The following is a 13,545-nucleotide window of genomic DNA, read 5'->3' on the forward strand; positions in this document are numbered from 1 at the left end:
TCATGTCCATAGTGTGCCTGGCAAACTATGGAGCCCAGACATCCAAGACCAAAGTGTTCAACACTTTAGCCATGTTGCTGCTCATTGTCACTGTGTATTGCATACAGCTTAGCTGGTGTTTGTCACAAACTGCAGAAGTCTTGTGCTGATGGTGGCAGTGAGAAGCTTCACTCACAAAACAACGCTGAATATAATTGAGGCAAATTGTGAACACACATTCCTCCATCTATTTACTTATCACATGCAAATGGTTTTACATTATTGTTCCCACACGTGCACAGACATACACTGTTACAATCACATCACAATCTCCTCTGGTAAAATGTTGGCTCTTATTATTTCATCAAAACCACCAATGGCCAACATTGTCCACATAAAGGTGGCCACTAATGATACAATTTGGCTAACGATCGATTACGAACGATTCTTCTTATGAACTATCGTAAATGATCATTACCACTAATGGACAAAAATCTCCTACCAATCCAATCAGATTGATGGGATTGAACTCAAATTCAGATCGATTTCATTAATCTGATCAGATTGGTTAGGAGGTTTTTGTCCATTAGTGGTCCCAAACGATAATTTACAATCGTTCATACGAAGAATTGTTCCTACTCGACCGTTAGGCAAATTGTATAATTAATGGCCACCTTAATGCTGCTAATAAGTCTGCTCACCGCACAGCACGTTCTGTCACTTCCTGTTTCTGGTGACATCACTAGAAATGAAGGAATAACTCCCCAGTGGGGACACGGATAGCAATAAGCTTAGACAGAAAACGTTTAATCTCTCAGGGTGTTCTCAGAATTTCTACTGGATGACTGAGGTGGATCTTTGGTGTTGATTACAACAACAAAAAATAGTGTTTATATATATATTTTTTTTTTAGTTTGTAGTTAAGTGCTGGGAAATGATTGGCATGTATATTTAGTGAGCATTATCTGTGGTTTTATTGGTGTGTAAGTATGTTTCTCATGTTAACTGATATTTTGCCTGGGCGTGGGTCCTTATATACTTTAATAGTGGGAGACAAAATGGCTCAGAATATAGTTGTGTACATTGTGGCAATGTACACAACTATATTCTGAACCATTTTGAATGCTAATTTCACACAGGAGTTTTTAAAGTGGACATGAACTCTTGCACAGGACACAAGGAAAACAGAGAGAAATGCATTCTGTGGGTTTTTAGAGAGAAGAGCCTATCCCCCTCATCTTCAAGTAATCACAAGTCTAATTTGAGCTCTCAGCTGTGTCAGACAGAAATTTGGCAGTCCCCGGCAGATACAGTTAATATGTAAACACAAGATGTTAAGCCTTTGTCTGCTTCCATGGAAGCAGGAAGTAGACCCACTGCAGATTTGTTGCAGTTCTGTAAGCTGCAACAAAGAAATGTTTTTCTTTAAATGTTATTATGCTGTTGCTTATCTTTTAGGGCAGAAAACAAGTTCTGAGTTCATGTCCACTTGAAAGTGTACCTGAAGTGGCATATGACATGTAAAACGAGCCTTGCTTCAGCAGCTATGTTAAAACTGCCATGAATACACATCACGCACAATATTACTGGTACTTAAACGGCAGAGCCAGAGTATCGTGAGTTACACAATTAACGAGGTCCGGGGTAAATCGGTAACCTGAGCATTGCTATGGTAACACTCAATACAACAGCAATGCTCACATTACCCATGTGCCACAGGACGTGCTAATCGCCCAACGCACGGTACTCTGCTGGTGTTACTACTGGCAATATTGTGGTGCACTGCGTGCAAATGGCGGTTGTACTAAAGCTATGTGAATTAAAAATCTGTAGGTACTACTGTCCCAATCCTACTTGCTTGTTTTTAGCTTGGTTTTGTTTTGCTTTTCTCACTGTAAGGCTACGTTTCCACTAGTGCGGTGCGATTCCATTGCAGAAAACGCGTAAACGAATTTGCATGCGGATGCAAATTTGTATGTGCGTGTATGCAAATTTTAACGTAAAATGCACACATTTTTGCGTATTTTTGAAAGTATGCGAATTTAACCATGTCAGTGCCTGTGTACGTTTACATTCATTTTACGTGAAAACGTACGTGAATTCTCATGGAAAATTCGCATCGCGAAAACGCATGCGATTTTTCTATTAATTACAGTACAAACGAATCGCACACTATGCCTGCGGTGTGCAAATTCTGATGGCTCTGCTGTGCAGATTTTTTTGCTAGTGGAAGCAGGCCCATTGACTTGTATTGGTTATGCAAATCTGCATGTAGAAAATGCATGCAAATTTGCGCTAGTGGAAACGGGCCCTAAGGCAACTTTCATGCTATTCATTGGTCTAGTTGCAATGACGGTGACACCACGCCAGGCGTAAAGTCCTGTGTGGAGGACTTAATGGCACCCCAGTGGCTTCAGCCATGTGCAGGTGTACTACTTGCAGCCTGTGCATCCGTTGATGGTGGCGGGCTGACTTGGATTTTACTTGTTGTTGCAAACAGGTGTCGGCAGCCATTCAGCGAATCTGCCTGGGCTGTGTGCTCTGTTGTGCGCCTGTTCAATCCGCTACCTCTTTGGTGTGTTCTCTGGTATTCCTGCAGCCATCATGTCTCACACTGGATGGTACTCGTGTCATGCCCAAGAAGCATGGCAAGTGCATGAATAGATAAATTCAGGTCAAGCAGCTTCAGGATACGGTCATGTTCCCCTGCCGTTGGTTATCACTGGTGTACAGCTTGCTGACGTCTTCAACGCATCGCTTCTTCACTTTTCCGAAAGTTTAGCTGTTGCAAATCAACACTGATGGCATTTACAGGATGAGCTGTCGGCTGGCCTTTATCGCCCGAAACTGGGTGTCAAGTGACCCAATATGAACAAGACCTTAATCACCTGCACGTAATTTTCTCTTCTAACAGTACTGTGATATCATTTGGCTACGGCTTTCTTCATGGTGCGGCATTTTCACCTATGCCGAGTGTATATAGTGCTGACATTCTGCACAGGGTTGTACACAGTATCTAGTCCTGTAAGCTTGCCCTTATTTATTATCATTATCAATAAGCAGTTATTTGTCAATATTATTGCCTCTTTCACATGTTGAATCCACCACCTGTCAGCTGCTCCCGTGCTGCCACACCCAAACACATTGGCCTTAATTGACTAAGCTTATCTCCTGTATTTAATAACTCTTCTGAGCTGTTTCTACAGTTATCAGCATAGTGATAACTGTAGAAACAGCTCAGGAGAGTTATTAAAGACAGGAGATAAGCTTAGTGAATTGAGGCCATTGTGATTGTTTTTTCTTTCTTTTTTTTTTTTTTTTTTGCTGTTGAATATTCGAGCTGCATATCAACTGCTGACACACATGGGGCTACAAGCACAGCCATTTGGTTGCATTCACGCAAACTTGTAAAAAGCTTGATAAATAACTTGTGAAAGGGGTTAAAGTGACACTGAAGCGAAAATAGACGTATGGCATAATGAATTGTATGTGTAGTACGGAAAATTATTAGAACATTAGTAGCAAAGAAAAGAGTCTCATTTTTATTTTCAGTTATAAAGCTTTATTTTTTATTATATTGCATCATTGTCTAATATTTGCAGTTTACAAATTACACTCTGTATTTGAAACTATGAAACAGAGCAGAGCTTATGACCCTTTGAAGTTTCCTGCAGTAAAACCTTAAACAAACAAGAAACAGTGAAAAACAGGTTGAGATAAGCACATCAGAAAACAGCACCGTAGCTGACCAAGCTTAGTTGGAGAGCTCAGAGAAGCTCTTTTGCATAGATAACAACTAAAGTTTCTTAAATCTTCCTCTACTGGAAACAATATTACACTCATATCTGCTAATGTTCTATTTCTTAGCTTTACTACACACAATTCATTTTATAAGTTTATTTTAACTGCAAATTCCCTTTAAAATATTCTTACCTCAGTAGTGGGAACCCTCCGAGTGGTCCAGAGGCTTCCTAGATCCTACCCACCCCACATGATCACAAGAAAAATAGGATTCTGAGCAGAAAGGGCTGGCTATTTTTTCTGGTGATAATTTTCCCGTTGGTGTATAAGCATATCCATACTAGGCACTAAGTAAGGTCTGCAAATAACCAATAGAACAAAGCGCTCCTACAGGGAGGAAAAAAAGCCTTGTTTGAGTGGCTTTGTTCAATTGGGCATGCGTGACCCTTACTGGCAGGAGCACAGCCGCGAGCAAACCACTCTCAGGAAGATAAACGTCACTGCCTGAAAGCAGTATTTCCTGTCTCAGAATGCAATGTGCCAACATAAGTGTCAATCCAGAACGTAACAATAAAAAGGTTTTGGCTCAGGTTTGACTTTATGGGTTGTTTTAGTAGCAGTGTTTCATCTTGCACAGACCTAAAACTTTCCATGCCCCATTTTTCTCCTTTTCTTTCATGAATGGCAGTGAGTGATGACGACTATATTTTTGTTTTATAGGTTTCCCCAGACTTTCTTCTCATTCCAAGACAACGTAAGAGTGGGATATTTTAGTTGGCAGCTCTTCTGGCCCGGTTGGGTCTCATGGCATCTGTGCACCTGTGTGGTGAGGTAAGAGAACATCACAAATGTGTGACATCATGTCTGTGCCCTGTCCTTTTTTTAAGCATTTAGACTTCAGAGTATTTCTCAAGATTTTGTCTATGAATGTCTGATTATGACTGTTTTCTAAGAAGCACTGAGATCTTGAGGCTTGACATCTGTTGTGAAAATTCATAAACCTGCATAACCTCTCTTGCATACTGAGACTTGTAGTTCCACAGCAGCTTTAAGTGCAGAGGCAGTATGCTGCATTCAGGTGCAATATGATCTCAGTGCTGGATACAAGCTTGGCAAATTAGCTCACATATCCTGGTATTGAATCCGCCGACTTTCAGACCATAAGATCTTCGGATTGTTTAACCCCTGGCTATATCACAACGTACTAACTCTTGCTGCCTTCCACAATTTAAACCTTTTTCTGATGCCTAACCCTAAACTCCTCCTAGAATGTAAATCCTTTCCTGGTCCCTTACCCTAATCTCCTCATTTATTGTAAATCATTTCCTGATGGTTAACCCTAAACTCCTCCCAGATTTTTACTTTTTCCTGATGCCTAATCCTAAACTCTTCCCAAAATGTAAGCCCTTTCTCGATGCCTCATCCTTAACTCCTACCAGATTGTGGAGGTATGGAAAACCTGGAAACTTTCAGAAATATGGAAAAAGCACAGGAGAGACAAGGAGCCACTTATGGTGTAGTATGTTATGCAAATTGTATAAATAAGACCAATAAAAGTGGTACTCACAAACCCAGGCTGCGGAACGGCAACCACGGTATATAAGCTTTATGTGTGATGTATCTGATCACACTTGCGGATGTACACGACTTAAAACGGGTAGGTCTCTCTCCAGAGAAAGCGTAATTAGGGTCACCCATAGCGGCCCAAACTGATAACCACCCCTGTAGGGCATGGTAACATAACATGGAAGGACAGGAGGCCCCCGAAAAAGTATAAAACACATGGAAACTGTTTAAAAAGGTAAAAATAAATGACCTCAAGGTAATGCATAGTTTACGGTAAAAAGGTAGTTTATTTATAATAAACAAAACTTGACAAAACGTTTCCTGGGAGTCAACTTGCTTCCTTAGGTCAGTAAATAGTGTCCTAAGGCAAGTATTGCGCTGCTTGGAGTGGCTGTAGGTTTGTCAGCCCCTCCCTGACACCAAACCCTACCCTTCTCCCTAACATAAACTTAACATAGCACAAACACCTTTCCCTGATGCCTGACCTTACCCCCTGTTGTAATTCCCTTCCTTGACCTCTCCTCCCCCCACCATATAGTATTTCTAAACCCCTATTCCTGACTTCATGACCATAAGGGGTCAATTTAATCTCCAGGACTCTAATCAATAACCGTAACCCTCCTGAAAAAATGCCTAACTGTAACCGATGATCGACTCATGCCATTTTCTTCCCAGGCATCCAATCCAGTAACCGAACAGCATCCGGCTGTAGAACACCCATCAGATACCACATCAGATATTGTTTACAATGCACTGATTGGAAGCCAGCATTCCACTTTATAACAACTTATAACTCTATAACATAAATAAAGGGCATCATTACCACTACAGCACCAATAAAGAACAAAAATTGGACAAGGGCCCATAGCTCTGTAGTTATGCCATTGGTATTATATTTATGTATGATAATTGATGAAAGTATTATGCTGCATTGCTCTGCATATAAAGTATGTGTACATAAGTGCTGGACTACCCGATGAGATTAAATCTACTGCACAAAATATAGAGATGTAGTTTAAAATTATGGTTGAATGGTCAGTTTTCCAATCCAGAAACCATTGCATTACTGCTGGGAAAATTAGCCCCACGGGAGTCTATTAGACCATCAGATAACGTACATATCAGCAGTCATTACAGTGCTCATATAGCGTTGCAACTCGCAATTCATAAATGTCAGAAAATTGTTGCAATGAATATCTCAGGGGCATCAATCACCTCCTAAATATTAAATTAAATTAACTTTCTGCACTTCACCACATTGTAGCGAACGGCTGCCTGCCTCTTTATAAATGAGGGATTAAAAGACACGGACTGTGTAATCGCCTCTGCTCAATGATGTATTTGCTACTAGCTAAATAGCAACACTCTGCATAAACTGTGTATAAAAACAGGGACTGTATAAACACTTGTGTTCAAAAACAGGGATTTTCGTTATACAGTTACTGCATAAGCTCGCAAATGTTGACAATGTATACCTAAGGCCCCGTTCACACTTGCGTTTTGCCATGCAAACGGACCGGATCCTGATCGGATCCTGATCGGATCAGGACCTGATCCGGATCGGAACCGTTTGCATCAGGCATGCATCAGGCTGCCATCCGGATCCGTGGGCAAAAAATAGTGAAATTTAAATAAAAAAATGTTGGGGTCAGCAGAAGGTGCACCTGGTGCACCTGTAGAATCAGGTTCCTCCGCTGTAGGCCTCACCTCCACCTCCGACATTCTGCCAAACAGCTCCAGCACGTCTGTCACTGCTGCTCCACTCCAGACATGCTTGGCCCATGTGTCCCCATCCGAAATGGCCGCTTGGATACGCATAGGAAGTGGGGTAGAACGTCAGGTGTTTGTAGGCAGTGTGTTTTGTGCCTTCCGTTTCCCATTGGTTTCTGTGTTCCGGATGATGCTGTCAGGCTCAGGTTCGGCTCCGGTCCGGGTGCGTTGGCCGGAGATAAGGACCCAAAAAATAGCGCATGTTGGAAAAGTGTCCGGAGTCCGGATCCGGCTCCGTTCTGTACGGAACGGACACGTGTAAACGTCCGCATAGCCTTTGCATTGCTATGCGGAACGTACGTTCCGTTTGTACAGTATACGGTCCGGATCCGGCCCGGCGAATCCGGACAGGAAACGCTAATGTGAACCGGGTCGTATCTGGTGAGTCCTACTCTACCTGGCCGTACGCCACCTATACATTGCTATAATTGGGCATATTCACTAAATAGTGGTAAAATTGCTGTGCTCAGGCAACAGACAGCAATTTTACTTTGACTTACGCTGGTTACGTAGCATGCATTGCACAATTAGCATAACCCACTTTACCTAGGTATGGAATATTGCTAGGGTAACACAGGTTATGCTATTTGCATACCTAGGTAATACGGGTTGCACTATTTGCGCACCCTACACTATATACTGTATGGCGTAAGCTGCCTTATGCAGACAATTTTGCATTTCAGTTTGAACATTTACAAGTGTCTGCAGCCATCTCAGTCTGTCACTTGGGTCTTGGGGGTGGACAGCTTAGTGCTCATTCACACACTTCCAACATGTGTTAGCATTAACATGTGCAATTTTTTTCTTCACATATGTGGGTGTTTTTGTGCATTTCAGGGTTTTTTTTCTTATACGGTAAATGCTTATGTTGTTCAAGTAATCTCCAGTATACAGCAGAACAAAATACAAGGGATACACATATGTCTTAGTACAATCATATATATATATAGGTATTACAAGAATATATGGAGACCAACTAATTATGTAATATGCACTGCAACTAGAACATTGTAGTTTAAATACTCTACAAGTAAACAATAGAGAATAACTCACATTGACGACGATCTATAGACATGCAAATTACTGTAATTTGTGTATCTCAGTTTTAAGGTTACACGTTATTTCAGAGGTATAGATTAGGTTTAGTGTAAAAGGGCCCATATTTCAGCCATCGATCAATCGATCGGATCAGAAATTGATTCTATCGATCGATTTGCAGCTGATTTCAAACGATTTCGATTGATTTGATCTATCTGACAGGATAGAAAATCTAGGTCGATCTGCTGCTGGCAGAAGATTGATGGTCCATAGGGTTGCATTGGATCTAATGGTCCAATAATGCATTTAGATAGCTTTCCAATAGATTTAATTCTGAAATCTATTGGAAATCTTTTCCTAGTGTGTGGCGCACATCAGATAGATTCCTGTCAGATTCAACTTCACAGGCATCTGACAGAAATCTATCTGGTGTTCGAATCTGCTGCAAATCTATAAGTGTATGGCCACCTTTATGCTGTCAGTAAGGATTATATCAGTTTAGGTGAGGGCTTGGGGTAGAGCAGGAGGTATTTCTTTGAGGTTGAAGGTTAGAGTTTGGCATTTGTTGGGGAAGGATTAAGGTAAGGAAGGTGCAAGGATATAGTTATGGCTGTCAGAGGTGAGTGGTGGTCAGAAAGGTGTAAGTTTAGACTTAAAGAAAATCTGTACTGTCCGACATGTACAATAAAAAACATACCAATCGAGTCACTGTGATCTCCTCGATCCCTCTTTGCCGTTTCCGCCGCTCCCCGCCGTGATCCTGGCTTTTAATCGCCAGTTTTAGGCAGTGTTTACAAACAAAAAACATGGCTAACCAGGAAGTGATGTTTGTGTGTGTGTGTGTGTGTATATATATATATATATATATATATATATATATATACCCCCCCCCCCCGTAGCCTCACAAACTGCATCAGAGACAAGCTGAAACTGAGAGGAGGGACGCTGTCTGTGAGGAATAAACGAAGCACAGGGAGCCTGGAGGGGCCGTGCATAATGTCTCCCTATTACAACAGAGGCAGCCCATTCCTCCCTGGGTTTGCAAAGAAAAGAAGATTAGATATATTACAGAGACTGTGCAACTAGAAAAGGCTGCTGTAATCCAGACTACATTAGAACAGGTATAGGAACTTATAGGATAGAAGAAATAAGGCTGAAAATTTTGTTACAGAGTCTCTTTAAGCTACGTACACACACTAGATTAATCTTGGCTGAGGCAACCACATACGGCAACCACATACGGTGTGTGCCCAGTGGATGTCCTGACATCAGGGAATTCCGGATTCTCAGTGACGTCCATGCTACCACCACTACCGTTGTATAATGAAATAGTACGGCCAGCCTAACTGGCTGCTTTTAAAGAATCGTGGGTCTGCTGGGGACCCATGTCTGGATGGTCACCTGCTCCTCTGTCAATTAGCTTTTGTCTGATTACAATGAGCACCATGCTCAGTTTGCAAATGTACATTGAAGGACAGCTGGCACATATACATTGGACCATTATAAACTCTTTTATTTTTCCATCCAAAGTACATGCAGTGAAAATACCTGAAGATAATGGTAATCACTTTTCATTCCTTTACCAAACGCCGCTCTGATGGAAGACAAAATGCTTCACAAAACAGCTCAAGTGTAAAGAAGTATCTGTTGCTCGGGGAAGCACAATTTGCATTAATGTGCTCTGTAACCAGTCTACAAGCAAAAGCTGGGAATTGTCACATTTCTCCCAGAATCCTCTCTGCTCAGGTGTTTGACCTGACTCCATTGTGTAAAGATCAGCAATAACAAAGACTGGAAGATGATTATGTGCTTAAACGTGTTCCGCCGTGGTTTTATCAAGTAGGTTTTCTGCAGCTGTCACTTACTTTTCTGGTGAGAGCAAAAAAATGTTCCTTGTAGCAGGTTAAGTGGTAGAAGAGTAAATTATATTTCTTTCTTTCCAACTGCTGGAGAGATTGTCTAAGGAAAATGCAGAGACAGGATCCATAGAGTTAATGTCTAAGTCTTTTTTCTATTGTAGCATATTAATTTCCCCAGTGCTCAGCCATGCTAGTCAACAGGAGGACTACCGGTAATTAAAATGTGAATCCAACATTCTAAGTGGACCTATACCCATGAACTGAACTTTGTACATAGCATTAGCAGACAGACAGCAGCACTAGCTGTTCCCAGACCTTTTCTTCAGTTATTTTCCTTACCGTTAATAAGGAAGAAAGCTATAAACCTGAGGATGAGTTCCTGACTGGAGATGGTTGATGAGATGCTTGGAATTTGGGTCAATTAGAGATGACTGGAATGCAATTTGCCTCAAACAGTTCACCAATGAGGGGTTTTTCCCTCCATGCACCAGAGCAATTTTTGCCTTTCAGCGCTCCTCCCATTCATTCGCCAATAACTCTATCACTATTTATTACAACGCAACAATCTATATCTTGTTTTTGGCTTTCTTTGGGTGGTACTTTTTGCTAAGGATTATTTTATTCTAAATGCATTTTAATGGAAATAATTAAAAAAAAATGGGGAAAAAAACAATTATTTCTCAGTTTTCAAATAAAATATGCTACTGTGGATAAAACCCACACATTTTCTTTACCCATTTGTCCCAAGTTATTACAATGTTTAAAGTATGTCCCTAGTACAATGTATGACAACAATATTTTATTTGGAAATGAAGGTGCATTTTTTCCGTAAGGTAACTATTTATGTATTTTTTTCAACTGTCACATTTTAATTTATTATAAAAGGGTTTTATTTTTGTTAACTATGGGAGGTAAGGGGCTAATTAATAGTGTATTTTATGTATTTTTTTATTGTAATATACAGTATGTGGGTAATAGATGTAAGTGTAATTTTACTATTTGGCCACTAGATGTCCAACTGGATCTTCCTGTGCGTACTCTTAGTACTCTAACAGGAAGTAATGCTTGTATGTGTTACATACATTTTATCAATGACCACAGCATCTCATTGATGGTCAATGATCACAGGCACCTAGATTGGTCACACAGCAGCGATCGCGGTGGGAGGCGTATATCTACACCCCTGGAATAGGAACAGTCCTCACGCGGGGCGTAGATATACTGCCTCAAATCACCAAGTGGTTAAAATTTGCATGTGAGTTGGCCATCTCTACTTCTGACCAGTACCATTCTTTCTAAGGGCTTGATTCACAAAGCAGTGCTAACTGTTAGCACACTTGTGAAAAGCCCTCTATCACGCCTAAACTCAGTTTAGACTTGATAAAATCAACTCGCACGCAAAGTCCCACAACGTGCGACGAAAACGGCACACCCAATGCGCCTATAAGATCACATGGGGTGCGACCTTATAGGCGCATCGGGTGCGCCGTTTTCGTTGCACCGTGATGCGACGTTGCGCACGCACCATGCTGTGCGCACGCAAAGTTTTGCGCATGGGACTTTGCATGCGATCTTATTGTCAATACGCTGCTAACCTAGTTAGCACCCTACTTATCACGCCCAAAGTCTTTAGGCGTGCTAACTAGGTTAGCACCGCTTTGTAAATCAAGCCCCAAATCTTCTCAGGTAAATATCAAATCTGAAGGGATTTCTCACTTCAGGTTTGCTTTAAATAGTGGAACTTAAAGGCATACTGGGGGAAGGGGGGGGGGGCAGGCATCCTGCCACTCACCGATGCTCACTCACCGATGCCACTCACCGATGTTCCGGCCCCGCCTCCGGTTCACTTCTGGAATTTCAGACTTTAAAGTCTGAAAACCACTGCGCCTGCGTTGCCATGTCCTTGCTTCCCGTGATGTCACCAGGAGCGCACGGCGCAGGCACAGACCATACTGGGCCTGCGCAGTACGGTCCTGGTGCCATCAGCGGGAGTGAGGACACGGCAACGCAGGCGCAGTGGTTTTCAGGACTTTAAAGTCTGAAATTCCAGAAGTGACCCAGAGGCGGGGTCAGCGCATTGGGGAGTGGCTGTGCGGGCACAGGATGTCTGTGGGGGACCATTAGAAGCCCCGGGTAACTTCAACTCATTTTCCTCTGACCCCCCTACAGTGTCCCTTTAACTAAAAAAGAGCTTTGAACATATTGCTCCCACAGCATTATAAACAGAAGATGCAACAATTCTATCAAACTAAAGCTCATCCACTGTTGAAAAATTTTGATAAGTGGGATGTTGTATCAAATGCAGGCTTCCACCATCTTGCAAGACACAAACATTTGCATTTCTTCTGTTATTTAGCTTGTGTTGAGATTCTGTGAGCCTGTGCAGTAGTTGTCCCAGAATTCCTTGCCATGGCAGAATAGTAAGGAGGCGGGGGGGGGGGGGGGGGGGTGACTGTTTATACTTCAGCACTTTATATTAAAAATTTAGTGTTAACCTCCTTAGCGGTATGGACGCCACGGTGGATTGCTCAGGCCCTAGTGGGCTGATTTTCACAATTTAAAGAAAAAAAAAACATGCAGCTAGCACTTTGCTAGCTGCGTGTTTGTACCGATCGCCGAAGCGTCACTACCCGCTGCGTTACAACCCCCCCCCCCCCCCCCCCGAGACCTTTTGTGCAGCCTGGCCAATCACCGCCAGGCTGCGCTATGGGGTGGATCGGGACTCCCTCTGACACCATGACGTGGATGACGTCATCCCGATCGTCGCCATGGCGACGGGGGAAGCCAAACAGGAAATCCCGTTCTGAACGGGATTTCCTGTTTGCTCAGATTGCCGGAGGCGATCGGAAGGGGTGGGGGATGCCGCTGCACATCGGCCATCATGTAGCTAGTGCTAGGCTAGCTACATGATTTTAAAAATAAATAAATAAATAAAAACTGCTGCGCCGCAACCCTGGCGATTTTAATAGAACGCCAGGGTGGTTAATTACTGTGCAAGGAATGATCATTTTTAGTTTGGGTCCACTTTAAGAAACAGTGTCAAGCTAGTAAGACTTCAATGTTAGAACAATATCTGTACCTGGGTACCCAGCAAGCCGTAGACATTATCAGTATAAATTCAGGGACTTTCAAGGACAGCTGAAGCCAGAGGGATATGGAGGCATATTTGTTTCCTTTTAAGCAATACCAGTTGTCTGACTGTCCTGCTGATCCTCTGCCTCTAATGCTAGATACACACCATACAATTTTCTGGCAGATTTACCTGCCCGATCGATTATTTCCAACATATCCGAATATCTGAATTGCAATTGATTTTTCGATCGTTTTTTAGATCAATGTTCGTTCAGTTCTATGAAAATTGATTGAAAAACTATTGAAATAAAGATTTAAAAATCAATCGAAATTCAGATCGGACATGCCAGGAATAATCGATCTGGCAGGTAAATCTGCCAGAAACTTGTATGGTGTGTACCTGGCATTATACTCTTACCCATAGACCCTGAACAGGCATTTGCTGGGTACACACCATACGTTTTTCCCATTCGATTCTCAGCTCGATCATTTTTGTCGGTCGATTCTCTTATCTTCAGCT

At 42.1% G+C, this 13,545-nt stretch overlaps 1 protein-coding gene across 2 annotated transcripts in view; it reads left to right on the forward strand.

Annotated features, from left to right (window-relative positions):
* The window catches only part of PTPRF (protein tyrosine phosphatase receptor type F), a 1,415,717-nt gene that overhangs the window by 603,823 nt on the left and 798,349 nt on the right, over positions 1-13,545 (forward strand). For both annotated transcript variants that reach the window (XM_068239458.1, XM_068239459.1), the window contains one exon: positions 4,441-4,551. The gene's annotated coding sequence lies outside the window, so the exon portion shown is untranslated. The remainder of the gene's footprint in view (positions 1-4,440; positions 4,552-13,545) is intronic.

Source organism: Hyperolius riggenbachi, chromosome 6, assembly GCF_040937935.1.
Source record: "Hyperolius riggenbachi isolate aHypRig1 chromosome 6, aHypRig1.pri, whole genome shotgun sequence".
Lineage (NCBI taxonomy): Eukaryota > Metazoa > Chordata > Amphibia > Anura > Hyperoliidae > Hyperolius > Hyperolius riggenbachi.